Genomic DNA, 12,887 nt, shown 5'->3' on the forward strand with positions numbered 1-12,887 from the left:
GACAATCACAGGGCATCTTCCAGCCCGACTGCAGTTCCCTGCTCATGTTAAAAAGATTAGATGGCTGATGAGTACACATCCCAGACACAGTTATGTCAAAGGAGGCAAACAACTTTGAAAATAAAAAATCAATCAGTTGTGTATCGCAGACTGTCTGGAATATGTTATGGGTTTGTGTATGAATGTCTCCCACGGCCTCAATTTTAGTATACCGCTGTGTCTAAACTGCAAGCAAGCAAAGTGACAACTAGATTGCTCCCATTTTAATCAACAATGCTGTCTACGTCACAATGCTTGCAGCTTGATTATAATGGGAGCGATATAGTTTGTGTCAATTTGTATACTTTTACTATGCAGTGAAAGTACAGTATGTGCTTTTCCGTGTTGGGAAAGTACACACTTTTGAGCATAAAGGCCCATTCATACCAAAAACGATAACTGTAACCATATTATCGTCCACACTAATGCATAATATTCTGTTTGTTATCAGCATGCTGCAGTTCTGTCGTCTGTCACTTTAAATGCTCGAGTTCTTTAAAGGGGTCATATGATGCGATTTGAAGTTTTCCTTTCTCTTTGGAGTGTTACAAGCTCTTGGTGCATAAAGAAGATCTGTAAAGTTGCAAAGACTAAAGTCTCAAATCAAAAGAGATAGGTAACACTTTCTATGAAGTGCTAGCAGTAATTTAACAAATGTAGCAAGGGTTGGAACATTCATTGACTTGAATTGTGAGCAGCAACAGAGACAATCATGTGTGAATATAAGGGATTTAATAAATGAAACTATATCTAACATATAACTAACTAATCAAAACACATACAGAATGAAACAAAGTAAGGAAAAGAGAGAAAAGAAAAGGATGGCAGTATTTCACATCAATTTTAGACACAACCTTTGAGAAACATCAGAGAATCAAAAATCACCTTAAAAGGGGCTGAAACTTAAACACGCATCTAAAGAATTGTAAACGGTTACTTGCATTGGTTTCGATTGCTGAACAAGAGTCCTGATGCGGTAGACAACGGAGGTCTTTGATGAGTTCGTTAGGAGTAAGATGGAAGTTTTACTTCTGGTTCTTCTGAAGAAGGAAAAGTCCACAGCGACTAAAGTTACTTGAAGATAAAAACTGCCGGAAAATAAAAACTCAAGATCGAAAATCTTGAGAGTCTTGGAAAAGTGTTGTCTCAAACGAAGAGGGTTTCTGAGCAAAGATTATTTCGGGCTAATAATAATGTGTTTTTTTAACCTTAAACCGCATAAACACATTTCATTACACCAAATACACAAAATAATGTTCTTTTTAGCAACATCATATGACCCCTTTAAAGCAGGATGGATTCGGATTGACAATGTTTTTATCATTCATCAGCTGGGAAAAAAAACATCCTTAAGAAAATGATTCCAGTGACATCGTTCGTCTGTGCCATTATCGTTATAGTTGAGCTGAGGACACTGCTATTTTTTTACATTTAGAAAGATTTTTAAAACTATATCTTTATCGTTATTGTCTTTGGTATGAAAGTTAATTCATCCCTAAATTTGATTTTTTTCATCATTCTCATCCTCATGTTGAATGAGTTTCTTGAGTTTCTGTTGAGTGGAACACAAAAAATTATATTTTGAAGAATGTTGGTAACCAAATAGTTGCTGGTAGCCATTAGGTGCGTTCGACTTGAAGCACCACTACAGACGGCAGTCAACGAGAGTAGCCGCTTGCAGTCGGGGGCGGAGTTGAAAACGGAGCCGTCAAGCCGGACACTTTCTGCTCCCGTTAGTGACGCTCGCGCGGTGTTTGCATACTCTATCACAGATGAAGTGAATTAAATGCAATATTTGTCAAATACACAGACGTTTCAGAAACGTTTTCATGAGCAACAGAAACACTTTTTATATACTGCTTAATACAGCGCCATCTGTTCAAGAATAAAGTTCAACGTAAATATATACTATTTAAATACTAATAAAGTGGGGGTATATATGCGTTCGTGATAAACGTGACTCAATAACATTGCGACAACAGTAAAAAAGCTTTTACTGTTCTAAAAACACAGGTTTATGAGCAGTATTGGATTTGAAGATGTTAGAAACACACGTCATTGTTGTCATGTGGTGAATTTGGCCAATCGTGAAACAGCTGTGTTGTCATCAGCACTCCTGCAATCGTTCTGAATAAGCTGCGCCAGCTGAGTCGGCTGGCTGCTCTCGAAACGCTATCGCGGTACTTTGATGCAACACGTGACAGTGACGTGGCGTCGGCGCCGGTTCAAGTCGGACTAAATTTCTAACCGACATGCACTGCTTCAAGTCAGCCGCCGATCGGTTTGCGCGGCGCCGCATGAAGTCGAACGCACCTATTGACTTTCATAATAGGTAAAGAAAAAAAAAAGTTTTGCATCGCTTCACAAATCCTCTTAAAGTGTCTATTGGATGCACACTTCAGAATCTCACTGGAAATAGTAGGTCATCCGGAGATTTTTCAGCTACTGCTTTATGAATACTGTGAATATATACTGCTCTTTTCACATACTGTTTTCACCTAAAATATAGTAAGGCATTATGCGATTTCGGATTCAGCCTATGATTTTGAACACACAAGATCTCACATGCTTTAATAAGTGCTCATTATATAAATTGTGTACAGTTTGATTTGGATTCAAGCCATCATTTGTTAAAAGTAAAAGTAGCTTGTGTTCAATTAGAGATGGAAATCTAGCCTGCTGTCTGTCTCTTCACTCTATTGAGCTGTTGTTGTTTTCTGATTCAGTTGGCTCCTGGGTTGCCATTTGTAGTGTGCATCTCAATTTGATTCAACATTTAATTGATGATGTTTTGATAAGGATTTGTGTGTACTTCAGTGCGAAAAAATGAAGAAACAAACATTTAAATGGTTTGAAGTCTGGGGCAATTAGCCTATCACACAGTCATTGCTAGCACTTACTATAAGATATGAATGTGCTTTGGCTTTTGCCCTCAAGGATTTTTGCAGAAGGCATTATTTTTTTTCTCTCAAGACTGCCACTTTAACACACTATGTCCACACTGCAAGCGAACAACACAACACATAGAAATAAGCCCTCCATCCAAATTTGCATACCGTTCATACTAATTTAACCACATTCTCTGTAATGTGACTGTAATACAGCTATTTTCATAATAATCTAGCTACTTATCCAGCGGATAGCGGTGTAGTGTGATCAAAGGCTTTACTTTTTTTCAGAGGGGTGTAATCAAATGAACTCACCTAAATGGTCTTCTTGCTTTCTTCATTTGAAATGCAAGAAAATGCTACTCGTATTCATTCTAGTGAATTGGTTTGTTCTCTCAATTTCTCTCATATCTAGCACTGGGAAGTCCGAATCAATTCTCCTAAATGATTCTTTTGGTCTCATAATTACATAGAATGATTCATTCTATTGAATCAGCTTGTTCTAAATGGTCCTCTCTCTCATGTGCATAACTCTGGGAAAACCGATTCATCCCTCTCTCATACTGTAAGTAGCACTGGAAAATTCGATTCATTTTATCAGACGTAAATGAACAGGTCCATAAAAATGATTCACCACTTCAATTCACTGTACTATGTGCTGTATTTTCAAATCTTAATCTTATCTTAAACAGAGTGTTTCTTTGATGTATTTAGTATAAATTTAACCATGCATTTTTAAATGACAATTAAAAAAAATAAATAATTGTAATTGTGAATAATTGTCATTTCAGACAGACAGACAGACAGACAGACAGATAGATAGATAGATAGATAGTTGAACAATAAAGATTTTTTTAATATTTCAGCCTGCCAATGAGCTCAATACCCAAACTGTGAAACAGTTAAGACAGATTTTTATATAATTTCAGATTTTCATATTTCATATCTGGTTTTTCAGGTCATTGTTGAAAGAGTCAAAAAAGTCAAAAGAGCCCACTCTCTATGTACTCTGGTCTCTAGAAATAGTTCGGATCCCTCCTTCAGTGCAAGTCTATGGGATTTTTGCCCGTTTTCTCAGTCGCCAAGGGAAAATCATTACAGTCTAATTGCTCAATATAAGCCTCAGAAAGCAGCACTAATAAATGGATCAGATATCCACCAACAGACACTCACACAGACACTGACTCAATAAAACATCTATCACTGCTTTTTATATTTTTAAACAGCCTACAACCCCAAGATTCCATTCATATTTCCAATAAAGTTTCTAATAAACAGACTTGTGTATGAAGACTCATCAGTTGTGGAAGGAACCTCATTTGTTTGGCTCTAACAGGCTTCATCTGCTACCATATGTTCAGTTGTTTGGCAGAAGCTTTCTTTGCCTTTCCACAGCAAGTTGGAAACTGTGGAAACAATGGCGGCTATAGTGCCTGGCGTGGCTTTGTGTTTCCAGCAGTCTGGCAATGACAGCTCCTGTGGCTCCAACACTCAGACCACATGCATATAGTTAGTCAATTAAACCTTGTTATTTCCCATATGAGGAATGTATTTTTGTACTTTGACAGGAGCTGACAACATGGAAAGTAACAGGATTATATGGATTTTATGTTACTCCCCAGGCTAGAGTCACTCCGCTTAGCATATTTCATTAAACGTTTTATGCTGAAGTTGCCTCAGGTCTGATATGAATTAGCGTCTTACATCCTGAGATGTTGTAGCACAAAGAGTGGCAAAAAAAATCATATTTAAGAATGCATGCAAAGTGATTTGCTGTGTATAATTCGATTTCACTCTAAAGCTGAGATTTAGTTTGTTAGTTTCAATTTTAGAGTGTTATTTCGGCTTCAGAAGAAGAAGAAAAAACAGCTTGAGGAAACCTTTGTATTTATAATAAGAGGACAACGCTCAAACCCTTTTTTCCCTATACGTTTTATAGCTAACAATGATATTTTTTCTCCTTTTTCTATAAATAATGTATGCTTCTGGCAGGTAATGCAAGAAAAGGTGACTGGGCATTACAATGATATTTGCAATAACCAACTGAGTAGCAACATGTAAAACAGTAAAACAATTTCACTATCAAACCAAAGCTTCTGTGGCTATTTTCCTGGTGAGAAAGTTTATAGTTAAACTATATCAGTTTTTTTATATCTATTTTTGCTAGAAACTCTAAAACTATTTGGTTTAACTTTGTAAAAAAAAATGGTTTAACTTTGTAAAAATTCTTACTTAGTAAAAAAAGTTTCTCCAGCACAATCTAATAAAACATGCTTCAAGGATAAGGGGTTTTGACAGAAAGAACATATTGGTGGATCTTCTCCTAAAATTAAAACTTGTATCATCCTGGAATGGCCTATTTGGCACCAGGGTATAAACAATCTGGTCCCATCGGTTTGAAAATTATCCTCATCCTAAGCACTTCAAAGCACTGTAAAGCACTCTTCAGCAAAATAGTAGCCCCCAGCATGCCCAAATAACAGAATATTAAACATGAACAAATACCCCCTATTTTCATCTTGCTTAAAAACACATAATTTAAATTTCATCATCAGGCATCTTGCTCAAAAACACACAAAATAATATAAATAATGTAAATTTCACCATCAGGCATCTTGTTTAAAAACACAAAACAAATGTAAATAATGTAAATTTCATTATTAGCAGTGTTTGCTGGACTGTGCATGTACAGTCCAATTTTCCAACCTTGTGCACATGTGTATCATCTGCACGTGTCTGGAATTAACTGCACTAATTGGTGTGTCCACCAGACACTCACAGTTGCTTGTTAAGTCCTAGTTGAAGAAGACGATCGAAAATGCCAATAAAAAACAACAAAAAAAAGTAAAAAGAGCTAATGCAGCATATTTCTTGCACATATTTTAATTTGGACTGTATAAGGAGAGCTAAAAAGAGTACAATTAAGTGTTGTTTTAATGTGGGGTTTTTTTTTGTTGTTTTTTTGCACAAGATATATATGGGGAGTTTTTAATGTTCTGTTTTTAATATTAAAACCTAAATACACACTGTACGTTGCTCTATTTTAAGTTTCAAGTGGCCCTTGCTGGTCATAACCATAAAAATTTCAAAATGTTTCAAAACCGTTATGACAATGAATTCTTGTTTACTGAAATCATGACCATTAGTTTGAACCAAAGAAGGTACCAAAGCTTTACAAAGCAGTATTTCAAAACCGCTAATCACTAGTTTTGAGATTAAAAAAAATTTAATATTAGGACATTTTTATTTAATGGACTCAAATGAAATAAGTAACTCATAAACACTGTTTACAATACACAATAAAATCAGTTTCTTCAAATTATTTCAGAAAATTATATTCTCTCTATATTGGATGGCCTGTACAGCAGTCTGGAAACCTACAGTACACTCTGGCAGTAGATTAACTTAAATTGCAATCAATTCTACTCAAAAAACGTAAGTTCTTCAGAGTCCGGCTGTGTCCAGTCCTATGGTCAGAATCCATTTGTTCAAACTCAGTCCTTATAGACAAACTGACTCCAGTATACGATTAGACGCCAATCCTGCACTAAAACAAGTAGTCAGGTGGGTTTTGTGCAATGAGGGACATTTACAGTGTGACTCAGAAAGTTCTGAACTCTAGAAAACTTTCTTAAAACATTGCTCTGTCTGTCTTTATGTAAGATCAAACGTGACCTCTCTGGATCAGTTACAGAAAGTCAGACTCTGAGCCCAGAGGGAGGGCAAATGAAAGAACAACTTTTTAAAATAAGCCTTCCTGAAAATCAGTGATTGTATGAGAAGAACTCTGATTCCACTGGGGGCGAGAGTAGAGGGGGGGGAAGAAAAAAACATGACGGAGGAAATTGGGAACAAAGGGATTCGTCGAATTCCCCGTGCAAGCATGAAGCAGCACCTCAACAACAGAAACAGGATGCCTCGGTCTGATGGGTCGTGAGACAGATCACTCCTTCAGCCATTTTAGTTTGAGCGGGGATCTGTGAAGCAGGCGCACAGGAGAGCCTGTAGAATTCAACACAGGGTGTGAGGAAGATCAACCATGTCTTCCTCATCCCTGCAGGCAGACAGTGATGTAAGGAGGCATTTGGATGCATTGCACCATGCTGGGGGTTTAAACGAAAAGTACCCCTGAGAGCCGTTTCTCCCTGATGTGCTCCGTCGACACTTTGTTTAAACTAATCAGCACAGGATAATGACGGGGATGATTGAGATGTGCATCATGGGACGGGCTGACCAAACTCTGTGTTGGAATAAACTGTCGTTATTCATTTTCTGCAGAGGTGAGAGAGAGAGAGAAAGAGAAAAGGAGACACAGTGGAAATCAGTTTAACAGCTCACTGGCTGCATCATAATTTGCTCACTGCTACTATGCACTACAATTATGTACTTCGCTGGTGAATGGAAAGTATGTAGGCTGGAGTATGTATTATGGTAGTAATGGGACAAACTACCACACAATAAAAATACAATCTTGATACCACATATGCTTTATACTGTATGTAGGAGTTAAACAGTTCAAAGGACAAGCACTTTGTCTGTTAACCACTGTAAAATGTAAAATAGTTTAAGTCCAAATGAATAAATCAATTATTTGAGTACTATTGCTCTCAGTTAACAGACTTTAAAAAAAAAACAAATTAAAAAAAAGATTTTTTACATAGAATCCACCTGAAATATGAGGCATACTACTTTCAAAATGTTTTGATTTGGGATTCACTATTCCAAATCTCACATATTGAATACACAGTATTAATGAAGCGAAAATTACACACCTCACCTTGAACTCCCTTCTCTCCATTCTATCCGCATTTTCTCTTTGTCTCTCACTTTTTCGGATACTGTCGCTCTTCCCCTCAACAAAGCTGAGTGTTGTGATAAAGCTCAAATTTGATTATTATAGAACATCGACTGTTGCAGAAGCCTCCCGGCGCTTGAGGTGTTTTGTAATACGGAGATGTTATTTGTTCAGCTGTAATGGAAAAGAGGTTTTCAGTGATTTATGAGAGTGAAAGTAGCTGCTTTTGTTTTCTGCATTTCTTGGGATTTGTATCATTGTTTTGAATCAGTATGTGCTACTGCAGATAGCTGCGACCGCACAAGATTATATCTCTATGCAATGCCACTAATAAATACACACGCTTTCAAATACTGCACTCTATTAATATCTCAAATACTGAAACCACCCATCCTATTTCTCCAGTGTCATTTCTCTCTCTTCCAGTCATATTTTTTAAGATATTAAACAGTGATAAACCTAAATTAAACCTGCATGACTGGAAAAAAATCAATACCAAAATCAACTACTAACAAACTTGCATTTAAAATCCATAATAATTTTAGAAGTGCTGCTGCAAAATTACCATTTCAGGTAATCATTTCTGTCTGGACACACTGCTTCCCTGTGCTCTGTCACTGGAGAGCGGCTTAGGCAGGAAAAATTTTTTTTTTGCTGCATTGGGTTCCTCCTGCGACTCGCTGCGGTAATTAGTGTAGTACCAGTACACTTGAGCTTCTGTGGTTTAATAAAGTTTAGTTTATTAATTTTCAAGAGCCACTAGTGCAGCACATAACATTTGTTTTACTCGATTAGGCTGTGTTATATGAACTCTCAGGTGGATGCGGTAGTTAAACTAAACATCTTAAGTAAACCGAACTTAAAGGGATAGTTCACCCAAAAATGAAAATTTGATGTTTATCTGCTTACCCCCAGGGCATCCAAGATGTAGGTGACTTTGTTTCTTCAGTAGAACACATTTGATGATTTTTAACTTTAACCGTTGCAGTCTATCTAGTGTATTGGACAAAGCTGTTGGCATAGTTGTTATTTTTCCAGCAGCCAGTGTACTGCTAAATTGTGGCCTGTTACTGGAGAATGACTCAGCCAGGGAAAAACAATGTTCCTTGTTTGTTCCGCATTAGATTCTTCTTGCAGAAACCTGTGGTAATTAGACATCAAAGTCCTTTACATGTACAAAAAATTTGATACACTGTATATATTTTTTTATATTTAAAAGTGTATGTCTACATTAAAGGAACAGTTCACCCAAGAATGAAAGAATGAAAATTTACTCATCCTCAGGTCATCCAAGTTGTAGATGAGTTTGTTTCTTCATCAGATTTGGAGAAATTTAGCGTTACGTCACTTGCTCACCAAGGGATCCTCTGCAGTGAATGGGTGCCATCAGAATGAGGGTCCAAATAGCTGATAAAAACATCACAATAATCCACAAGTAATCCATCAATTAACGTCTTGTGAAGTGAAAAGCTGTATGTATGAAATGTAAGCAAATCCATCATTAAAATGTTTTTAACTTTAATCCATTGCTTCCAGCTAAAATATGAGTCCTCTATCCATAATATTGCTTTTTTCCAGTGAAAAAGTTATCTAGTCTGAATCAAGAGAGAAATATGCACAATGGTAATTAGACATCAAAGTCCTTTACATGTACAAAAAATTTGATACACTGTATATATTTTTTTATATTTAAAAGTGTATGTCTACATTAAAGGAACAGTTCACCCAAGAATGAAAGAATGAAAATTTACTCATCCTCAGGTCATCCAAGTTGTAGATGAGTTTGTTTCTTCATCAGATTTGGAGAAATTTAGCGTTACGTCACTTGCTCACCAATGGATCCTCTGCAGTGAATGGGTGCCATCAGAATGAGGGTCCAAATAGCTGATAAAAACATCACAATAATCCACAAGTAATCCATCAATTAACGTCTTGTGAAGTGAAAAGCTGTATGTATGAAATGTAAGCAAATCCATCATTAAAATGTTTTTAACTTTAATCCATTGCTTCCAGCTAAAATATGAGTCCTCTATCCATAATATTGCTTTTTTCCAGTGAAAAAGTTTTCTCGTCAGAATCAGGAGAGAAATATGCACTGTTTACAAGTGAAAACTGTCCAAAATAGCTCTAAACACACATTTTTTCACTTCACAAGATGTTAATTGATGGACTGGATTACTTGTGGATTATTGTGATGTTTTCATCAGCTGTTTGGACTCTCGCTCTGACGGCACCCATTCACTGCAGAGGATCCATTGGTGAGAGAGTGATGTAATGTTACATTTCTCCATACCTGTTCTGATGAAGAAACATACTCATCTACATCTTGGACGGCCTGATTTTCAGTTCATTTCCATTTTTGGGTGAACTACTCTTTAAAAGAATGACACACAAGATGAATTCTGACCCTGGACTGGAAAACAGTATAGAAATCGAGATGACCCGGTCGGACAAAACTGTGCCTTTTAGCTTTTTAGTAAAAACAATGACTCAGAAACGTACAAATTTTAAAGCCATCGGCAGGTGTTGCTGAGCAACTGAAATCTTGAGTAAAGCAATAATGAATAAGAGAGAGAGAAGACACCATGCCAAGTCACATGGAAAGGAGAATGGGTGAGCGAGAAAAAATCAAGGAGGGCAAGTGAGATTAATGCGATCGTGAGGTGGTGTGGGAAGCTCAGGTGCTCGGCAGCTCATTAACACTAGACCGCAACACGCACACCTACTCTCAAAAAACACCTCAAGCATGTATTCACAAGCGAAATACAGACCGGGAGCACTCAAACTTTGCCTTATTAGTATGTAAGTGTACAAGAGTGAACTGAACAGATAGGAAGACAAGCAGGAGGAGAATTTGTAAGGAACAACACCGTCTCCTGATCATTAGCAAAAGTAAACAGTTTTATAGAGTCCTCTGATAGACTCATGAATAATGCAAGTGAAATATGAAAGGGCAAATTACAATAAGTTTTACATAAACATGCGGAGAAAGATTCAACAAAAGCTCATTTTCAAACACTTGACTTTGTTTTCTCATAGAAGGCTGTATGTGCAAATAAACGCGAGATGAGAATTTCTCCAATTTACCATCCTCAAACAAGACGCTCCGCCAGCGATGAACTCAAATTGTTTGCCGAGCATAATTTGCCCGCGATGAGGATTTGCTGTGTGTGAACAAAATCATCCGACAGCCATTATACCATGTACGGCGGAGAACTTTCATAACTTTGATTTGTATTATTTCGTTAACTAGAGTAACAATAACTTTTCATACGAGAAAGCAGCTCAGGAAATGAGCCTGAAAGCGAATCAACATTCTTCATATAGAAACTCTCATTTCTTAACTGCTTTAGTATTTATTAGTATTAGCTTGAATTGGAGGCTGCTCTTACCCAAGCTGCAAACTCTCATGGAAAGCTTTTACTTGCTTTACATGAGACCGGAGTAGGGTCTAATTATGCTGTTGGCTGTATAATTAACTGATGTGACTAACATTTGCAAAAAGTGAGTAAAATGCAGGTGGTTAAAAACTACATTCATCCAAAAAAGAAAGGAAGTAGTAGTTATCTATAACAATGTATGACCAGGTCTTTAAAGAATACCCACTGTGTCACATTGAAATATTATTTTGGCAGTAGGTGTGTTGAGTTAACCACCTTTGCCTGAATGAATCTCATTTAGACGTCCCTCATGGACATCAGTTCAACAGATGTGGGTGGTTTTGGAAGATGTTCGGCATCCATTTTGCATAAATCATTAACACTTTAGGATGCTGTATGTCAGTACATTCTGTCTCTGTCAGAACTGCATTGTAATACCAGCATAAAAATTTGAGTGTAAAGTTGAATTAAGAATTAATTGTGCATCTGTACCTTTATAAGCATTTATTTTATTAACATTGGTATAAAACAACGTACTTCAACGACTACACTCTGCTTTTCCCTTTAAAATATACATTCACTATAATAATGAAGGTGGTAAAATAGAAGGCCACATGATGAATTAAAGTTCCTCAAAATTAACCTTTCCATGAGCCATGACTAATAAACATATGTAAACACTATTCATTGGTACAGACACAAAGCACCAAGGTGACATCACTGAAATTATAGAGAAAAAAACACTGTAAAAAAAATCCACCTACTTAAACTTAAAAAATTTAGTTTAATTTCTGTCTTAAAATTTGAATTAGGCTATAATCAGATTTCCTGTACAACTGTACAAGTCCAAACTACATTGAAGTTGATTATGTATGTACTGCAAATGTATGCATTTACATGTACATACTTATATGTATACATATATTTACGACAGTGAAGGGGCTCCAAAGGGGGTCGCAAAAATACACAAAACTACATACAGTTGCTTTAAAGTACTGGGGAAAAAAAGAATAAACAAAATAATCAAATGTTATGTTTAAAGTAGGGACATTTGGGAACATCCTATTACTGTTTACCACCTTCCCACTTATGCTTAAACCTACTTTAGCAGCATTTTACTCTAAAAGTACCTGTATTTGTGGGTTAAATGTTTGTTCTTTTATTATTATAAATTATGATTTATTTATAGGTATTTATTTTTACTTTACAGAAAATGTTTGGTTACAGTAAAATTGCATGTGGTGTCCTATTAAATCACATAACTTACAGTTAAGTAGCATTTTTGCTTTGTTCTGCGTGTAAATTATTAGTGTAAAAATAGTGCAGTTAGGGGCACTTCACACAGAAAGCGTTTTCCCATCCCATTGCGCTACATTTCTATTGTTTTTCCTATGGAATTGGCGCTATACAGACGTGTTTGTCAGCTTCGCTCGAGTCTCGCGTCTTTTGCAGCATCTCGTGCAAGACCCGGTGTTACGAGATTTTCGGTTTCCGAGATTTTCTGTTTCAGTGGGCGGAGCATACATGAATATTCATGAGTTTCCCGGACATGCGCGTGGAACCAGGTGGAACTGAGAATTTCAGTTCACGCTCCTTGTATCTCAGCCGTTTTAATGGGATATATATATATTTAAAAAAAAAGGTAAATATATTTACAGTGTTGCACAAACTACATTTGTTTATCATTTCCTAACAGTTTATAATGTTTTTATTAGTCTGCACGTTTTGTGCAGTCGGCACTGACTGAATGATTGCAGACATTCAGCACACTTAATCTAGTTGTAT

At 36.5% G+C, this 12,887-nt stretch overlaps 1 protein-coding gene across 1 annotated transcript in view; it reads left to right on the forward strand.

Annotated features, from left to right (window-relative positions):
* Positions 1-370: 370 nt before the first annotated feature.
* The window catches only part of LOC107757701 (noelin-3-like), a 26,427-nt gene continuing 13,910 nt past the window's right edge, over positions 371-12,887 (forward strand). Inside the window, exon 1 of the mRNA XM_016575255.1 lies at positions 371-381. The gene's annotated coding sequence lies outside the window, so the exon portion shown is untranslated. The remainder of the gene's footprint in view (positions 382-12,887) is intronic.

Source organism: Sinocyclocheilus rhinocerous, unplaced genomic scaffold (assembly GCF_001515625.1).
Source record: "Sinocyclocheilus rhinocerous isolate Xijiao unplaced genomic scaffold, SAMN03320098_v1.1 scaffold1374, whole genome shotgun sequence".
Classification (NCBI taxonomy): Eukaryota; Metazoa; Chordata; class Actinopteri; order Cypriniformes; family Cyprinidae; genus Sinocyclocheilus; species Sinocyclocheilus rhinocerous.